General features: G+C 38.1%; 1 long non-coding RNA gene across 1 annotated transcript; it reads right to left on the bottom strand.

The window, feature by feature from the left end:
- Positions 1-7,827: 7,827 nt before the first annotated feature.
- Positions 7,828-9,129, bottom strand: LOC122496091. Its single transcript, XR_006300676.1, has 2 exons — positions 8,979-9,129; positions 7,828-7,956 (listed from the first exon to the last, which is right to left on the bottom strand). It is a non-coding gene; the product is annotated as an uncharacterized LOC122496091 (long non-coding RNA).
- Between the last annotated feature and the right edge of the window lie 10,846 nt (positions 9,130-19,975).

Here is a 19,975-nt window from a genome sequence, read left to right on the forward strand (position 1 = left end):
CTCTGAGCCATCAGCCCAGAGCCTGACACGGGGCTCGAACTCACGGACCGCGAGATCTTGACCTGGCTGAAGTCGGACGCTTAACCGACTGCGCCACCCAGGCGCCCCTGTGATTTTCTTTTTGACAATACTATCTGCTTCTATGAGTTTGACTCTCTTAGATTCCACATGTAAGTGATACCATACAGTATTTGTCTTTATGTGTCTGGCTTATTTCACTTAGCATAATGACCTCCAGGTTCATCAATGTTGTCGCAAATGCCAGAATTTTTTCATTTTTTAAGGCTGAATGGTACTCCAGTGTGTGTGTGTATGTGTGTGTGTGTGTGTGTGTGTGTGTGTGTGTGTGTATGCATGTGTGTGTGGTCACATTTTTAACCCATTCACTTGTCAATGAACCCTTAGGTTGTTTCCATATGTTGGCTATTATGAATAATGTTGCAATGAACATGGGGGTATAGTTATCTCTTTGAGATCCTGATTTTATTTCCTTTGGATATGAACACAAAAGAGATTGCTGAATCATATGAGAGTTCTATTTTTTAATTTTTTGAGGAGCCTCCATACTGCTTTCCATAGCAGCTGTATCCAGTTTACATTCTCACCAACAATGTACAAGAGTTCCTATTTCTCCATATTCCCATATCCTCAACTTAAATATCCAAATATCATGTACCTTACACAGTCCAGGTATATAACTGGCACTTAACATTTGAATGACCATGTACGCAAAGGAGTGTTGTTAAATCTATCACTCTGTGAAGTTGTTATGGTGATGTTGGTATATTTTATGACATTAAAACATTTTCTTCTTAAAAAACAACCTGCAGAACCAGTGCTGCGTTTTTTAGGATACTTTATTTTCACCCCTAGAGGGAGCTCCAGCCTCCTCCAGAAGTCTCATCCGTACTCTTCCAGGGTTTTTTTATTCTACACCTCAAGAGAAGGACTGAAGAATTTGTTAAAGGCAAAAACATTTACTGAACATGTTTCTAGATGTGTGGATTTCTGTCTTGATCACACAGCCATAGAAAGACTAGTTCAGAGCTATTGATCTTTGGAGCTGCCCCTCTTAGGGAGGCCTAGAGTTACTGGATTTAGCCACCCATTTCACATATTATTTTAAAGATAGCCAGGTGCTGGGCACAGTTCCAGGGATTTGAATACAGCAGAAGACCAGTGCATAGGAGATCACTATTATCTGAAGAACACACCCTGGTGCATTTTACCTTTTCTGTCGAAATACAAGTCCAACCTCAGTGAGTTTCCCAAGTCCATAGCTTCTGAGTCTCAGGGAGTCTAGGTCTCTACCACCCTGACAAGAGTGGATTTGTAAGTATAAATTGCCATTGTGTTAATAAGAGACCAACATCTCCCCACCACTACCAATTTTCCCTGAACAATGCTAATGTCTCAGGTGTGGGAAGGTGGCCAAACAAGCCCATCATGTAGGTCAGATCATTGGTTAGCCTTGTCAGAGAATTTGTTTCCCAAAGGGACAAACCACTAGCTGGGATCCATTAAATTCTTTCCTCTTGGTTTGTTGGTAGTGGGGAGATACTAGTTCAAGTGAAGTCAATGCCTCAAGGAAGTAAAAACTTTCAATAAGCAGGAATGTAAAGGGATGATCATATTAATAGTACCTACATCATATGACAGCTGAAGTATTAACTGAAATAAGAGATACAAAATATTTAGCATAGTGTTAAAATATATGGCTCTTACTTTCCCTATGTCACAGCAAAGGAAACGGAGTGTATTAGAGTCCTCCAGAGAAACAGAACCGGTAGTGTGTGTGTGTGTGTGTGTGTGTGTGTGTATGTATGGAGGGGAGGTAGGAGGTATTATCACAAGGACTTGGCTCAAATGGTTATGGAAGCTGAGAAGTTCCATGATCTGCTCTTTGGAGCCCCATGAAAGCCAGTGGTACAGTTCCAGACCAAGTGCAGGAGTAGACCATTGTCAGCTAGAAAATAGAGTGAATTCTTTCTTACTCCACATTGGGGGGAGCAATCTGCTTTACTTCATTTACCAATTCAAATATTAGTCTCATCCAGAAGCACAGACACATCCAGAATAATGTTTAACCAATTATCTCGGTACCCCATGGCCCAGCCAACTTGACACGTAAAATTAACCACTACTGAAACTGAGAGCTCAAATAACTTGCCCATGAATAAGATAACAAGTGGTGGGACTGGGGTTTGAGCTCAAGTTTCTAAATCAAAGTAGCTTTCTGGGAATGGGTGGAATGAGAGATGGGTGGAGTCACTGAGGTAGGTCAGGATTAAAATGTTTAGAGGTCATCTATAACAAGATTTATACCTTTGGTTGTGGAGATTCTTAATCCTTTAAGGAGAAATTTGACTACTGGAAATGGCCTATAGTCATGTGTGATCAATTTTGGAGAAGAGATGTTTTATGGAAAAATCAAAAGGAAAACTAAATTAGTTCTTTTTTTGGTGTACTTTTGAAATTTGTTTTGAAGATCATCTCAGCTTGGGAAGGGATTCTATACAGTGTGTTATTGGAAATATGTGCTGTATCCCAAGGTACTACTTTGAAGGCCAGCATTCACTTAGCCTTCACTTGGTTGTGCTTATAGATGTGTGTCTATATTCATTTACTGAACACTTAATATGTTGAGATTCAATGATGAGTAAGATACAGTCTCTCCTCATGAAGTTTGTGATCTATCTGGGGAATAGATATGTAAATAGTGAATTTTATTACATTGAGATTAGTGTTATAATAAAACTCCTTCAAGCCATAAAATCCTTTGTATAATATTTAACATCAATCTGAATTTCTGGGGGCACAAGTCAAGGTATAACTATAAATGAATGAATACATTTATAAATCATTTCAAAAAATTCACTGTGCCTGGGAGCATAATGCCTGCCAAGGGAAGTGACATTTGAAGAAAATCTCAAAGTAGCCTAGTGAAGATGTATACCAGAGACAAGGGCGTATTCAATAAATGTTTCTTAAATGAACCATTGACCTAAGGATGTGCTGGTCTTTCTTAATGCCTGTGTATATAGTGCATGTAAAAGTTGACCTATTTAAATTATGCCAACTCAGGTAAAAAAAAAAAAAAAAGTCCTTTGAAGCTTGATTATAAAGTAGGCACAGGGGCACCTGGGTGCCTCAGTCAAGCATCTGACTCTTGATTTTGGCTCAGGTAATGATCACAGGGTCCTGGGATCAAGCACCCAAGTCGGACTCTGTGCTGTGCATGGAGCCTGCTCTGGATTCATTCATTCTCTCCCTCCTTCCCTCCCACCTTCTCTCTCTGTCTCCCTCCCTCCCCTTCCTTCCCTCTCCCTCCTTCCCTCTGACCCTCTCCTCTACTTGCTCTTTTCCTCTCTTTCTAAGAAAGATAATCAAGCAGGCACAGTTGGCTAACTGGATGCAGCATACACTACCAAATATAGGCCAAACAGAGTTCTATTGCTTGTACTCAAACTTTGACAGTTAAGATCAGGGGCCAGTAGCCTTGGTTTCATATCCCCAGCCATTACATAAGTCATCTCTAAAGACTTCCTAGTATTAGGCCAGAAATGTAAGGGACTTAATGCATTCCTAGGTTACATCCTCAGTATTTGCTCAAGATTAACTGCCCTTTGGTGTTCTTGTCTGAGTATTTTCATGCCCTTCCTCATGAAGTCACAGAACGGGACTAAAATGCGAGCTGGACCACTCTTTTCCTCATTTTCACCTCATTAAGTTTGGGCATCATTCTAGCAGCCATAGTAGCTCCTGTTCTGACTTAGCTCCAGTGGAGCCCAACAGTTTCTCCAGTGGGGTCTATGGGCCAGCTGTGTCAGCAACACCCGGAGCGTCACCTGCTGACCGTGCAGATTCCTGACTTCACTCAAACCAACTAGATACAAACTTTTGTAGGTGAGGCCTGGAATGTACGGTTTTAATAAGCACCCCAGGTGATTATGATTCTTGTGTACATTAAATCTAAAATAATTTAAGAAAGATAAAAAAGAATCTTAGACTTCCCTTCTGTAGTTTCTGGTTTTCTTGGGAGACAGCCAGCTATATATCCTAGGGGCTGCCCTTTACGTGTGCCGTCTCCTCACATGACAACCCTATGACATGAATATTATTAACCTTGTTTTATAAATGACAAGATTGGTTATAACAGGTTGAGTGTTCTTAAAACTCACATGTAGCTTAAGGTCTTTAGAACTGGAGGGTCTAATTTGAGGGATGTGAAATGATTGAAATGACTTGCCTTCAGAGGAAGGGCATGACTAAAATTCTTGGGGTGCCAGGGACTGTGGCATTTCCAGTGCTTGAGGATGTCCAGACTGCCAGAGATGGTATTTTTTAAAAAAAACTTTTAAGGTTTATTTATCTCGAGAGAGACAGTAGGGGAGGGGCAGAGAGAGAGAGAGAGAGAGAGAGAGAGAGAGAGAGAGAGATTGGATCCCAAGCAGGGTCCAGCTGTTAGCGCAGAGCCCAACTTGGGGCTTGATCCTATGAACATGAGATCATGACCTGAGCCAAAACCAAGAGTTGGACGCTTAACCAACTGAGCCACACAGGTGCCCCGAGAGATGGTATTTTTGTTTTTAAAGTTCTATTTATTTAAGTAATCTCCACACACCCAATATAGGGTTTGAACTCACAACCTTGAGATCAAGAGTCACATGCTCTTGCGACGGAGTCAGCCAGATGCTGCTATGTTTGTTTGTTTTTTAACTTTTCCTCCCCTGCCATACAAAGCATTATACATTTATAGGAAAAATTAAAACACTATAGAAATATGAGTTGGAAAATGAAAGTCAAGTGTTTAAAAGCTAAATAAAATATGGCACATTTCTATAGAATTTATGTAGCCATTAAGAAGTTTGAGGTAAAGATACATGTATTAACATAGGAAGAGCTTTAAGGCACATAAGGTAAAACAAGTATCAGAACAATACTATAATATTCCATGTGTGTTTAAAAAACAAAAAAGCTGCATGTGTATATATGTACATGCATGTATGTAAGGTATGTAAGTATATAGATAGAAAGTAGAAGGGAAAGTTGCTAATCAGACTATCACAGGGGAGTGGAAATAAGAGGAATAAAATGGGATTTTCATGTTTTTCCTGTTTGCTTTTCTTTTTTAAAATAAACTTTATTTTTTAGAGAAGTTTTAGGTTCACTGCTAAATTGAATGTAAAATTCAGAGACTTCCCCACATACCTCAGTCGCTGTCAGCGCAGAGCCCAGATGTGGGGCTCGAACTCACAAACCATGAGATCATGACCTGAGCCGAAGTCAACAGTCCAACGCTTACCCAACTGAATGACCCAGGTGCCCTGCTTCCCTTCATTATTAACATCCCCTACCAGGTGGTACCTTTGTTACACTTGATGAGCCTACATTGACACATGCTTATCACCCAGAGTCTAAAGTCCACAACAGGGTTTATTCTTGATGTTGTACATTCTGGGGTTTAGATAAATATATAATGACCTGCACCTACCATCATGGTATCATACAGAGTAGCTTATCCTAAAAATCCTCTGCATTGATTTTTCTTAAGTAATGGGACTGACTTTAAAATGTCTTTTGAGGTACCTGAGTGGCTTAGTCAGTTGAGGGTCTGACTCTTGATTTCAGCTCAGGTCATGATCCTGGGATTGAACCCTGAGTTGGGCTATGAGCAGAGCATGGAGCTTGCTTGGGATTCTCTCTCTCTCCTTCTGCCCATCTCCCCTGATTGCTCTCTCTCGCTCTTGCTCTCTCACAAATAAAATTAAAACAAATTTTCTTTCTACCTGTCGCAGCTGTTCTTCACCTTTTCCTAGTTTTCTTCATTCTTTGGATTATTTCTTATGTTTCTATTTTATCCTTTTTATCAGTTTGTTGACAATTACTCTTTATTGTGTTATTTCAGTGACTACTATTGGTTCTGCATTATACATCTTTAATAACGCACAGCCTGCTGTCCACAAGTATTTTGCTTCTTCAAGTGTAGTAGAACTTTGCAACTATATACAGCTATATGCAACTTTCCTGGCCTTTGTACTATTATCATCAGATACTTCTGTGTTATAAACCGCAGAATATGTTGTTTCATCTAAACAGTCAATTATATTTTAAAGCGATTTAAATAGTGAGAAATGTCTTTATATTTACCTACATAGCACTATTTCCATAGCTCTTCTTTCCTCTGTGTAGATTCACATTCCATCCATATTACTTTCATTCTATCTAAAGGTCTTTAACATTTCTTATAGTGCAAGTTAGTTGGTGAGTAATTATTTCAGCTTTTGTTTGTCTAAAAGTCATTATTCATCTTCATGTTTGAAATATATGTTTGTTAGCTGTAGGATTCTAGGGTGATAGTTATTATTTTTTAAAGACTTGAACACTGAGAGGGAAGTGCAGAGAGTTCCTATATAACTTTTTCTCCTGAACATGCAGTCTCCTCCAACGATTGATATCCTTTATTAGGATGACACACTTTTTACTTTGGATGAACCTACATTGATTCATCATAATTATCTAAAGCCCATAGTCTACCAAGAGGTTCGCTCTTGGTTTTGTACATTCTACAAGTTTGGACAAATATAATATATCTGTGTGTCATTATACTATCACACAGAGCATGTTCAGTGCTCTAAAAGTCCTCTGTGCTCTGCCTCTTCTATCCGTCACTCTCTCATCCCCTGAAACCATTGATATTTTTATTGACCCCATAGTGTTGCCTTTTCCAAAATGTCACATAATTGGAGTCATACAGTATATAGCCTTTTCATATTGGTTTCTTTCACTTAGTGATCTACATTTGAGTTTCCTCCATGTCTTGCCTCCATGCTCTATCTTTTCTCTAACATTTAAACATATGGGAAGTATTGACTATTATAATGTCCCTTACTACTAATTCCATATATTATTAGTGGGTTTATTTCCATTGATGGTTTTTCTCCTTATCATGGGTTATGTTTTCCTGCTTCTTTACATTCCTGGAATATTTTATTGGATGTCAAACACTGACAATTGTACCTTGTAGGGTGGGTAGATATTTTTGTATTCCTACAAATATTCTTGAGATTTTTTAATGCAGTTAAGCTACTTGGAAACCATTTAATCATAAAATGATTAAAATCATAAAACTGAAAGCTTTAATTTAAAATTTTGTTAGGTGACACCAGAGCAGTATTTAGTGTAAGGCAAACTGTGCCCCACTATTGAAAAAAAACTCTTTGGAGTAGCTACCCAATATCCTATGAGTTATATTCTCTATTCTGGCTGATAAGAACAGGAAATATTATTTGATCCTGTTTGAATTCCAAGTGTGCTCCTGATAATTCCTTCATGTTTGTTTTTTACCTGGTCTGGGTAGTTTATTTCCATATATGTACTGATCAGGACTCAAGAGACATCGTCTGTAGCTCTCCCAAGCTTGCTCTCTGTAGCTCATTCATCTTTGTCCTCTGTCCTCTGAACTCTAGCCACCTTGTCCTCTCTGGACTCCTAACTTCATCTCTTCATCTCAGAAAGTTTGATAAATTCTACTTGGGTTTCCTTTCCATGCTGTGCAACCTGGAAACTCTCCAGGTGGAAAGTCACAGTAATTGTAGGGAGCATCTCCTTTGTTCTGATTCCTCAAGGAGCATCACTGATGTCTGATATCTTGAAACCCATTGTTTCATATATTAGTTTGTTTTTTAAGTTATTTCAGGTGGGAGAATAAATCTAGTTCCTGTTACTCCATTTTAGCTAGACACAGAAATTTCTCAACTGTGGTGCTTCTGAGACTTTTAATCCTAAAATATTGGTGGCCTTGGGTTAGGATGGGCTGAACACAAATAATTAATCATGGTTTCATTTCCAAAGAAGAGGAAGAACTTCATGGATAAGCATAAAGTTACTGAGAATGGGAATATCACAGCAATTTGTCCGTTAGGTATTGGTCTTCTCTGTTTGATGCTGGCAGTTCTATGGACCAAGATAAAGCCACTTTTACTTATGGCCTCACTGTTAGATGGTCTACATCAGAGAAAAGAAATATGTAGGGAGATGTGTCCTCTAAGTTTGGGCCAGGTAGGTGTATGCAACATCACACTTTACCCTCTCTGGAGCCACTTGTGTGGAATAATAATTATTCATGACAATGGTAACTAGTAGTTTTTGAGTACTTGCATAGGAACTCTATGCTGCACAATCTCAGTAAGTTGATATTTTATCCTCACTTTCTAACTGAGAGAAATAAAGTTCAGATAAAATAACACACCCAATATCTCTCAGCTATTGAAAGTTATAGTTGGGATTTAAACCCAGATCAGTTTGATTCTGAAACCAAAACATTTATATTCTATGCTATGCTAAAGGAACTCCAGCCAGCCACTCAGTAATCTCTTGAGAAGATCCCAAGGGACCAATAATTTGAGTTTCTTTATACCTCCATCCACATTTAGCAAAGCCTCTTGAAGAGAAAGATATAGAGCTGTCATCAACCAGTATTGACCTTGAATGAATCCTGGGTAAGAGAAAATAGGGGACTTGATAAAACTCTCCTATATCATGAACTCATTTGGAGGTCCAGGGTACTATCTGAATTTTATCCTTTGAAATCTAGACTCAAGTTAAACAGAGATTGACAGGTTTCCCCTAGAAGGAATCTCATGTTCAAACCCAACAAGAGAGTTGGTCGTGATGTTATCATGTTACTCTACTTTAGCAAGTTCTTTGAAGATAAATTCAAGAAAGTTGAATTATTATCATGTTGGGTAAGTATGAGTTCTAAGGTTCTGTTTATGAAGCTAGGATTCAATTTAATTCAACAAACATTTATTAAATGAGTTGTCTATACCAGGCAGTGTCTTAGACTGGAAAATCAAAAAAGGAATCAAATGTAGACCCTACCATAGAGGAAATCAAAGTCTAGTTTGGGACATGGAAGCATAAACAGATAATTATGAGAGTGTGGACAAAGTACAACAAAAACCAAAAAAACATACACAGAGGGCCATGAGGGCTCAGAAGAGAGGCCAGTGGTCCCTGCCTGGGGATGGGAATGCCCATCCAGAACTCTTCATCCTCTTTTAGTTGTTTCATGAGCAGCGTTCAGAGTTTCAAGATCTTTAATATTACGCTAGACTACAGCATGCATGTGGTAGTCATGCCATTTGTTGTTCTTGGGATTCCGAATGTGATTCTAGAGTCACAATGCTAGGAATACACTGAAAGGAGAGTGGAGATTCCAAGTGATGTTAGGCATTGCTCTGCCTTTGATGTCCTCTGAGACTTGAATGTGTTAATGGATCTTTTGGCTTTCATCAGGTGTCAGTTTTGGGGTGCACTTTAAGCCAATTGTTGGATATTACCAGCAGAAATCTGGAGATTTTCCAAGGAATGATGGGTCAGAATTCTCTTACTACAAAGTGAGATTCTCCTGAAATATGAGTTGAAATAAGACTGCACTTTGATCAGAGTGCCTGGGTGGCTCAGTTGGTTAAGCATCTGACTTTGGCTCAGGTCATGATCTCACAGTTTGTGGGTTCAAGCCCTGTTTTAGTCTCTGTGCTGACAGCTCAGAGACTGGAGCCTGTTTCAGATTCTGTGTGTCTCTCTCTCTCTGCCTCTCCCCTGCTTGTGTTCTCTCTCTCTCTCTCTCAAAAATATTAAAACATTAACAATATTTTTAAAAAAGACGGTACTGTGATTGTATTCTGTAGTCCTAGAAAATAATAGCAAGCAAGCTATGTTAAAATGTAAAAAAAAATTATTAGTATCACCCCTTATTTTATATCAAGCAATATTCCTTAAGTTGTTTCTTATAAAAGTAGCACATTGATTAGAGGAAAGCATGGAGACAATCACTGTATTATTTCTTACTGCTCCAACAAATTACCACAAATTGAGTGGCTTTAAGCACATACATTTATTACCTTACAGGTCTAGAGATTAGAAGTCTGAAATCAATTTTACTGGGCTAAAGCCAAGGTGTTGGCTTTTTGAAGGCTCTGAGGGCAAAAACATTTCCTTGTCTTTTTCAACTTCTAGTGGCCAGCCACATTTCTTGGTTGAGATGCCTTTCCTCCATCTTCAAATTACATTACTTCAATTTTGCATCTGTCAGCATATCACCTCCTCTGACTCTACTCTCTTGTCTCCCTCTGGTAAGGACCATTAAGGTTATGTTGGGTCAGTGCAGATAATACAGGATTGTTTCCATATCTTAAGATCCTTAATTTAATCACACTGGCAAAGTCCCTTTTCCAGGGGATTAGGACATGGACATTGGACATATTTGGGGGCCCATTATTCAGCCCACAGAAGCACTATTTATTTATGTTTTTGAGAAATGACTTTTAATATTATTCAAGATTTGTATACCTATTATTTTCTATATATACATTGGTATTGCACTTTGCAAAACTTATTTTCTCATCTCAATGTTTTCTGAAATGCTTTGAAACCTGTATGATTCTTCTGCAGGGACATATCATAATTTACTTAGCTATTTCATTGCAATTTTTGTTAGGAGTCTTGGTTGTAAGTAATAGGAATCCAACTCTAGTTGCTTAAGCAAAGAGAAGAAGTTATTGGCTCTGGCAATTTGATGAAGTGTTGAGCAATCAATCCTCATGGATTCAATAGGGTTTCAGGAGCCACGGAAACCAGGGAATCTATTAATGCCAGGACATACTCCATCTTCAGTCCTTTTCACTCTCTCATGGAAACCTTCTACTTTTCCACATATTATGGTTCCATCCACTGGGGAGGGTCTGACTGACCAAAATTCTGTTTAACCAGGTCCATGCCAGCCCCCTAACAAAAAGGAACCCCACCTCATCATGGCCTGAATTTAATCCCATGGAATTCAATCACAGGTACTGGTGATACTACTCTTGCTACTCAAAGTGGTCCACAGATGAGTAGCATCAGCAGCACTTGGGAACTTGTTAGCAATGCAGAACTTAGGTCCTGTTCAGGACATAATGAATCAGAATCTGCATTGGAACAATATTGCAGGTGGTTTGCATGCCCATGGATGTTTCAGAAACACTAGTTTCTCCTTCCATTTTGTGGATGTTAACAAAGCCTGTGTTGACTGACCAACAGGGTTTATAGGTATAAGGGGAATGGATGAGGATGGTCCAACACCACAGAGTGAAAACAAGCAACTCTGCAGGCACTGAGAACCACACTCATACCAACTGATCATTATCCTTGTGGCAATTTCTTGCACCATGTGTAACTAAACCAAAATAGCCAAGGTCTGAAGCTGTGTCATCCGTAAGTTGTCTAAAGCACCCCAGGAAAATATGGCCATGTTGAGTAAATCTGGGATTTCTCTGGTTTAGGCTCTGCTCCTGCTTGGCTAACCCTAGAGAATCAGCTCATTTGTCCTTTCATGTGTTTGTTGTTTAAGTAACACAGTGGGCAGACAAGGGTGAAGCTAGTGTGATGCAGTATCATTTTGTTGATTAGCTGTAAGGCTTTTTTCCCAGTCTACACAAATCCCCTGTGGGGACTTGTATCTAGGACAGCTGGGATTTTTTTCCTAGTAAGAAGCATGTAGTTTTCAAACTGTTGATAGCCAGGGAAATGTCCAACCATTGTAATACCTGGAAGAAATACTAAAAGAATTTGTAGAAGGATTTTTAAAATAATCCTAAAATATAATAATTGGTAACATGTGTATGGATCAATAGAGAGACTAAACATGGACTTTGGTATCAGATATACCTGTAGTGTCACTGAGGAAAAAGAATACAGAAGATTCTGTATTCTTAGTTAAGATTCTTAATATCTTATATAAATAGGATATTAGGATCTATCAGATAAGATGCTTTTAGCTGTAAGTAACAAAAAAACTTACAATCCCATCAGATCGAATAATAACGGCATTGATTCTATCACCTACCACCTGTCCAAAGAGAGGGCAAATGTAGACCCTGGATATCTGGGCTTTATTTGTCTTCAGAGTGATAGCAAGATGGACATTTATTCCAGACATTAGTTCCTATGTATCACTGGCTCAAATTTTATCACATGTTTATGTCTACACCAGTAGCAAAAGACATGGGTCCTCATAATTGGCTGAGACAAAAAAAAAATTCTCTGTGGACTTAAATATGAGACTAGCCTTTCTACAAACAGAATGTTCAGAGGAGGACAAATAAAAGTAGGATTCTGTTAGGAGAGGAAAAGGCAAATGCATAGATGTATGTTGGGCATGCAACAAGCAGTATCTGTCTCAAGGGATCAGGGCAGCATCTACAGCAACAAAATTCGAGCAGTGACAGTGTGCTCTAGTGAAGGATTTAAGGGGAAGGAAGCATCACTCTGACAATGTCCTCCTATTAGCAAAGAGGTTTTCCAAAGACTATTCTTGTAAAACATATATAAATCACATTACCAGAGGTAGAAATAACATCAGAGATACAAGGTGTTTCAGGGAATGGATCACACCACATTTTTCTTCTAATTCTCCAGATGGGGCTTTGAGGATCTTTTAGACTATAGGTGGGAAGAGGGAAGTTGGGACAACATGAGGAAACCTTATGCAAATGGAAATGCTCTGTATCTTGACTGTATCAACATCAGTAAGCTAGCTGCAATATTTTACTATAGATTTGTAAAGTGTTACTATTGGAAGAAATTGAGTAAAAGGTACCAGGAGCACTATTTTTTTTTTAAGTTTATTTATTTGGTTTGCAGGGGAGGGGCAAAGAGAAAGAGAAGGAGAGAGAGAATCTCAAGCAGGTTCTGCAGTGTCAGCATGGAGCCTGATGTGGGGCTCAAACTCACAAATTGAGATCGTGACCTGAGCCAAAATCAAGAGTCAGACACTCAACCAACTGAGCCACCTGGGCACCCCAGGAATACTGTTTCTTACAATTGCATGCAAATCTACAATTATCTCAAAAAAAGTTTAAAAGATTGCATTAAATTAGTATTTATCTTGATTACTGAGTTCTTTCACGTGTCCTTAAATTTTTTTCCAGTAGCATGTGCCTCTCTTGCCTACTTGCAGTCCCATCTTTAGGCTGAATACCACCCCCCCCGAAAACAGTGCTTTTTTATGGTGGTAAAAATACTCAACATAAAATTTACCATCTTAATAATTTTTACCTATAGAGTTCAGTGGCATTTAAGTACATTCACATTGCTGTGCAACTGGTCTACCATTCATCTCTAAAACTCTTTTCATCTTCCCAAACTGAAGTTCTGAGTCTACTAAACAGGAACTCCCCCATCCTCCCTCCCCAAATACTTTTCCACTTTCTGTCTCTATGAACTTGACAACTCTAGGCACCTCATATAAATGGAATCATATAGTATTTATCCTTTTGTGATGAGACTGCTTATTTTAGTTAGCATAATGTCTTCAAAGTTCATCCATACTGTGTAGCTGAATAATATTCTTTTGTATGTATTTTTTCCTTTTTAAAGCTGAGTAATATTCCATTGTATGTATATACCACACTTTGTCCATTCCACTATCAATGGACACTTGTGCTCCAACTTTTTGGCTATTGTGAACAACTGCTATGAACATGGGTATACAAATAAGTGTTTGAGTCCCCGCCTTTCAATTCCTAAAAGCAGAATTGCTGGATCATATGGTATTTCTATGTTTAATGTTTTCTTTTGAAACACCACACTGTTTCCAAGTGGCTGCATCATTTTACATTCCCACTAGCAATACACCAGGGTTCCAATTTCTCCACAACCTCAACAACATTTTCTATGTTTAAAATTAAGATGTAACTGATGTTGAAAACTGTATTAGTTTAGATATACAGCATAATGATTTCATATATGTACATATTGTGAAATGATTACCAGAATAAGTTTAGTTAACATCCATAACCACACTTAATTAAAAAAATTTTTTCTAGTGATGTGAACTTTTAAGATTTACTCATAACTTTCTTGTTTTAAAATTTCATTTAATTTTTTTCATCATTTAAAATTGAAGTATAATTAACAATGTTATATCAATTTCAGGGCTACAACATATTCAACAATTCTATACATTACTGTGTTCACCATAAGTGTAATCACCATCTGTCACATATTACATTATTACAATATTATTGACCATTTTCTCTATGCTGCACTTCTCATCTCCATGACTTATTTATTTTATATCTGAAATTTTGTACCTCTAAATCCCCTTCATCTATTTCACCCATCCCCCCCACACCTCCCTTTTGGCAACCACCAGTTCTCTGTATTTAAGAGTCTGTGTTTGGGGGTGCCTGGGTGGCTCAGTCGGTTAAGCGTCAAACTCTTGACTTCAGCTCAGGTCATGATCCACCAGTTCATGGGATCAAGCATATTGTTGGCCTCTGCACTGATGGCACAGAGCCTGCTTTGGATTTTCTCTCTTTCTCTGCCCTTCATATGTGCATTCTCTCACTCTCCCTCCCTCCTTCCCTCTCTCAAAATAAATACATAAACATTAAAAAAAAAAGAGTGTGTTCATTTCTTTGTTTTTTAGATTCTACATATAAGTGAAATCACATGGTATTTGTCTCTGAATTATTTCACTTTCAAAGAGTTATTGCAAATGGCATAATCTCATTCTTTTTATGACTGAGTAATATTCTGTTGTATACGGATAGCATATCTTTTTTATCGATCATCTATCAGTGGATGCCTGGGTTGCTTCCATATCTTGGTTATTGCAAACAGTGTTGGAGTAGACATAGGGGTGCATATATCTTTTCAGATTAGTTTTTTGGGTTTTTCTTGGCAAATGCCTACTAGTGGAGTTACTAGAGCATATGGTGATTCTATTTTTCATTTGTGGTTGCACCAGTTTACATTCCTATCAACAGAGCTTGAGGGTTCCTTTTTCTCCACATCCTTGCCAACCCTTGGTATTTTTTTATCTTTTTTATTGTAGTCATTCTGACAGGGGTAAGGTGATATCTCATTGTGGTTTTGATTCACATTTCCCTAATGATGAGTGATGTTGAGCATCTTTTCGTGTGTCTTTTAGTCAACTATAGGTCTTCTTTGGAAAATGTCTATTTGGGTCTTTTTATTTTTAATTGGATTATTTGTTTTAAGTTGTATAAGTTCTTGGTATATTTTGGGTACTAACCCTTTATCAAATACATCATTTGCAAATATTTTTTTCTCATTCAGTAGGTTACTTTTCTGTCTTCTTGATAGTTTTCTTTGCTATGCAGAGATTTTTTGTTTTGATGTAGTCCCATTTGATTGTTTTTGCTTTAGTTTCCCTCACCTGAGGAGACCTATCTAGAAGGAAGTTGCTAAGGCCAATGTTGAAGAGATTACTGCCTACCTTTCCACTTAGGAGTTTTGTAGTTTTAGGTCTTACATTTAGATCTTTAATCCATTTTTAGTTTATTTTCGTGTATGGTGGAAGAAACTTGTCCAGTTTCATTTTATTGCTTATAGCTGTCCAGTTTTCCCAGAACGATTTATTGAAGAGACTGTCTTCAATATTGAAGAGATATCCCTATTGCATATTTTTGCCTTTTTTGCTGTAGATTAATTGACCATATAAATGTGAGTTTATTTCTGGGATCTCTATCCTGTTCCACTGATCTATGTGTTTATTTTTGTGTCAGTACCATACTGCTTTGATTACTATAGCTTTATAGTATATGTTGAAATCTGGGATTGTGATACCTCCAGCTTTGTTCTTCTTTTTCAAGATTGCTTTGGCTCTTTGGGGTCTTTTGTGGTTCCATATGAGATCACAGTTATTTGTTCTAGTTCTGTGAAAAATGCTATTGGTATTTTGACAGGGATTGCATTGAATCTCTAGGTTGATTTGGGTAGTATGAACATTTTAACATTAATTTTTTGAATCCATGAACATGGGATATCTTTCCATTTGTGTCATTCTTTCATTAATGTCTTACAGTTTTCAGGGTACATGTCCTTCACTTTGTTTAAATTTATTCCTGGGTATTCTTCTAGGTGCGGTTGTAAATGGGATTGTTTTCTTAATTTCTCTTTCTGCTACTTCACTATTAGTGGATAGAAATGAACCTATTTCTGTATATTAATTTTGTATCCTGTAACTTTACTGAATTCCTTTATCAGTTCTAATAGTTTTTTTGACGGCATCTTTAGGGGTTCTATATATAGTATCATGTCATCTGCAATTACTGATAGTTTTCCTTCTTCCTTACCAATTTGAATGCCTTTTATTTATTGTCTGATAGCTGCAGCAAGGACTCCCAGTACTATGTTGAATAAAAGTGACAAGAGTGGACACCCTTGCTTATTCCTGATCTTAGAAGAAAGGCTTTCCGTTTTTCACCATGAAGTATGCTGTTAGCTGTGGGTTTTTCATATATGGCCTTTATTATATTGAGATATGTTCCTCTAAACTCACTTTGTTCAAAGTTTTTTTTTATCATGAATGTAGGTTATAGTTTGTCAAATTATTTTTCTGCATCTATTTAGATGATCATAGGGTTTTTATCCTTTTTCTTGTTAGTGTGATGTATCACATTGGTTGATTTGCAAATATTGAACCACCCTTGCATCGCTGGAATAAATCCTGCTTGATCATGATGAATAATTTTTAAATGTATTGTCAAATTTGGTTTGCTAATATTTTGTGGGAATTTTTGCATTTATGTTCATCAGACATATTGGCTTGTAGTTTTTTTGTAGTGTCTCTGATATCAACGTATTTTATTTGAGTCCTCTCTCTTTTTTCTTGGTTAGTATAAAGATTTGTCCATTGTGATTTCTAAAAACCAACTTAGTTTCAGTGATCTTTTATTATCTTTTTTAGTCTCTATTTCATCTATTTCCTCTCTGATCTTTGTTGTTTTCTTAAATTGCTAATTTCCAGTTCATAACCTTAGGCAAATAAATTATTGTCCCTATGACCTAGTTTCCTCGTCTACAAAATGAGAATAACAGTTCTGACCTCCTAGGGATTTTTGTCAGGATTAAACAAGACAATGCACATAAAACGATTAGTCCAGAGCCTTGCATATATTAAATGCTAGTTAAAACTTCTTCTATAACCATATTGGAGCATGATAAACAGAGTCTCCATGTAAAAATGTGTACACAGCGTAGCAGGGGTGGGGTTAGAGGAATATTCCTTTTATTTAATGCCTCAATTTCCAGGTGACAGGGCCAGTGTGGGTGCTAAAAAATCAACCTCAGGGTGAGTTTCATGAATATGCAACCTGTGTGGTCTCACAGGGTCTGAGTTTTACTGGTTTAACATCCTGTTTTCACCATCTTGAAATTATTATTAATTTTTCAACAAGGGATCTTACTTTTTTTATTTTTTTCACTCATCTGAAAGTTTATGTAGCCAATCTTGTCTCCCCTTAAAGCCCATATCTTCCCGGAGACAAGACTGAAAGAGCCACTGCCCCTTTCCCAATACAGTAGAGGCCAAAACTTTCCCCAGTATCCCAGCATCATGGGCAGCAGGTCCAACCTGATTAGAAGGAGTTCTGCTCTATCATAACCCATCTCTGTGTGACAGCTCCTCATTCAAGGATGCTCCATAGTCCCACAAAATAATGCCTACCCTCAACTGGAAACCTTGGCTTTATGAGTATGGGTGGGGTTGCCTGTATAGCATCCCCGCCCCCAAATGTTTGGATTTAGATACTATTGCTTGATTGTTTTTCATTAGGCAGAAGAATTTAATGGACAAGATTAGGGCTTTGCTCTGCCACGGTTCAAAATATGTGGGTCTTGAAGAAACAGTAGAGTTCAAGAGGAAACACACATAAAATCATTAAGCTATCATTTTAGAGGTGTTTCCAAATTGTCAAAACCAGTCTGAAGTCTGTCTTGCTAATGAGAGGCATTCTTAGGGATTTACAGACACTGAGTTGGGAAGGAATTTCTCTGTGAGGTGGCCAAGGTTGTAGCCAGGAAAATGATCCAGAGGAGCAATATTGCCTTTGGAACTGACAAGTTCAAATCTGTTTGTCCAGGTGCCTTGTTCATGTGCAAAACTGTCCACTCAGACACTCTGCTACCCAGGTCTGTCAAGACAGCCAGTTGTGCACTGGGCTGGTGGACTTAGCCACAGGAAGGCTGCACCTCACAGAAAAGTAGAGGGATCCGGGGAGGGAGCCTGTGGCTCCACCCAGTGAAATGATGTGCCTGGAATAACCAAGGAAAGAAATAAAAATAAAATGAAGCCACAGCATAAGTGTTCCAACCAAGCTTAGAGGTGATGAAAAGTGGAAAGAAAATTTAGTTGGAGTTCACACTGTGGCTAGGGTTATGACAGTTAATAAATCAGTAAGTCTGGAAAATGTTAAGTCTCACAGTAAAGTTAGGAAGTTGCATTATACTGTCGTTCAACTACTGTTATTTAAAAAAAACACAATTATTAACACGTGTGTCTCTTCTCTGGCAGTATCTTTCATTTACTTATCAGTAAAGCTTGTTTTATCCAGGAGAGAGTTATACATGGTTAAAATGGGTCCTACCACTGGCTAACTATGTGGTCTTAGGTGGATTATCTAAGATCTCTGTGCCTCAGTTTATTCATCTGTAAATTGGATTTCATAATAACTATCTTTTTAGGTGGTGTCTTTTAAATATTTTGGCAGTAGCCTGGAATAAGAAGTATCCCCTTATATCACAGTGCAATATGCTACATATACACATTTATTCATACATGTGTCTTTCAGGGTCATTTTCCCCCTCCCAATTTATAGAAATCACACTATGTGCTGGACAGAGTAGATGATGAACATGTTAGATACTCAATGAAGTAAATGGAATTGACTGCTCTGTTTCCATAGCCAGTTCAAGTGTTAAGGTGAGCAGAAATGCATTTGGCAGATGTACCAAGACCTCTGCCAGGTCTCGTCTTAGAGCAAATTTTCCACAAGACAGCCTATCACTCTGGAGTATGAGCGACATAACTAGACATATTTGGTCTACACCCTGACCTAATATAAGACCCCAGGGTACGCTATACCAGGGGGTTATTCTATGACCTGAAGCTCTCTCTGCGTTCATTTCTTCATCCACAACAGTGGTGACTCTAATACCCACCTCACAAGGAGATGATGTAATGAAAGCAACATTTCCTGGGAGCGGTTGTGAAAAACAGTTCTCTCTAAACCCTCACCTGAGTGGGACTTCTGCCCTTTATAGACCACTCATCAAATCACAGCTCTTTGAAGTTTTTCTCTTTGATAAAAAAAACAAACAAACACTGAATAGGCATCCTGCAAAAGCTATTATTTTTCCAAATTAAAATTGAGATTTCACATATAAATATTTTTATGTTCATGACACATGCAACTAATGTAAATTTTGGTCTCTCTGAATCTGGTTTGTATTATAATGGCATCTTCCAGCTGGATTTGCTTCTGGAGAGAGCTCCCTCTAAACAAACACTACTAGAACAGCAGATTTGGGCTCTACTGACAAGAAAGGGAATCCTAGAGGGCTGTGTGTTTTATTCATTTATTCATCTGTGCATGAATTCATTCAACAAACTTTGAGCACTCACTTGTTGCCAGGCACTGTGATAGGTGTTGGGATACAGAAACAAAAGAAACTCTCTTTTCCCCCCAGGAGGTAACATTGCTGTGGAGGAGGCAGGTACATCAACGAGCAACTAAACTGCAATAAGACAAGGCTATAATAATACAATAGATATTGTTGATTTCCTACTACATTCCAGAGACTGTTCTGGGGCTGACAATACACTGTGTACACAGAACACTTGCCATCAAGAACTTATATGCCAATGGCAGGGGGAAAGTTAAGATTTGGCTGTTAATAGGCACAAAGGTAAAGGCAGCTAACTCTACCTAGGGGAATCATAGAAGACTTCCTAGAGGAAGTGATGTTTGAGGTGAGATTTAATGATTGAGTAGGGGCTTTCCAAATGAAGCCTACGGGAGGTGGAAACTATGGGGAAGGACATGTGGGAGAGAGAGGGCTTTTGTTCAGAGGAAACAGCATCTACTGATGCATGTGTGGTTATATCTGGGGGAGAGAGAAG

The sequence above is a fragment of the Prionailurus bengalensis genome, chromosome F2 (genome assembly GCF_016509475.1).
Source record: "Prionailurus bengalensis isolate Pbe53 chromosome F2, Fcat_Pben_1.1_paternal_pri, whole genome shotgun sequence".
NCBI lineage: Eukaryota > Metazoa > Chordata > Mammalia > Carnivora > Felidae > Prionailurus > Prionailurus bengalensis.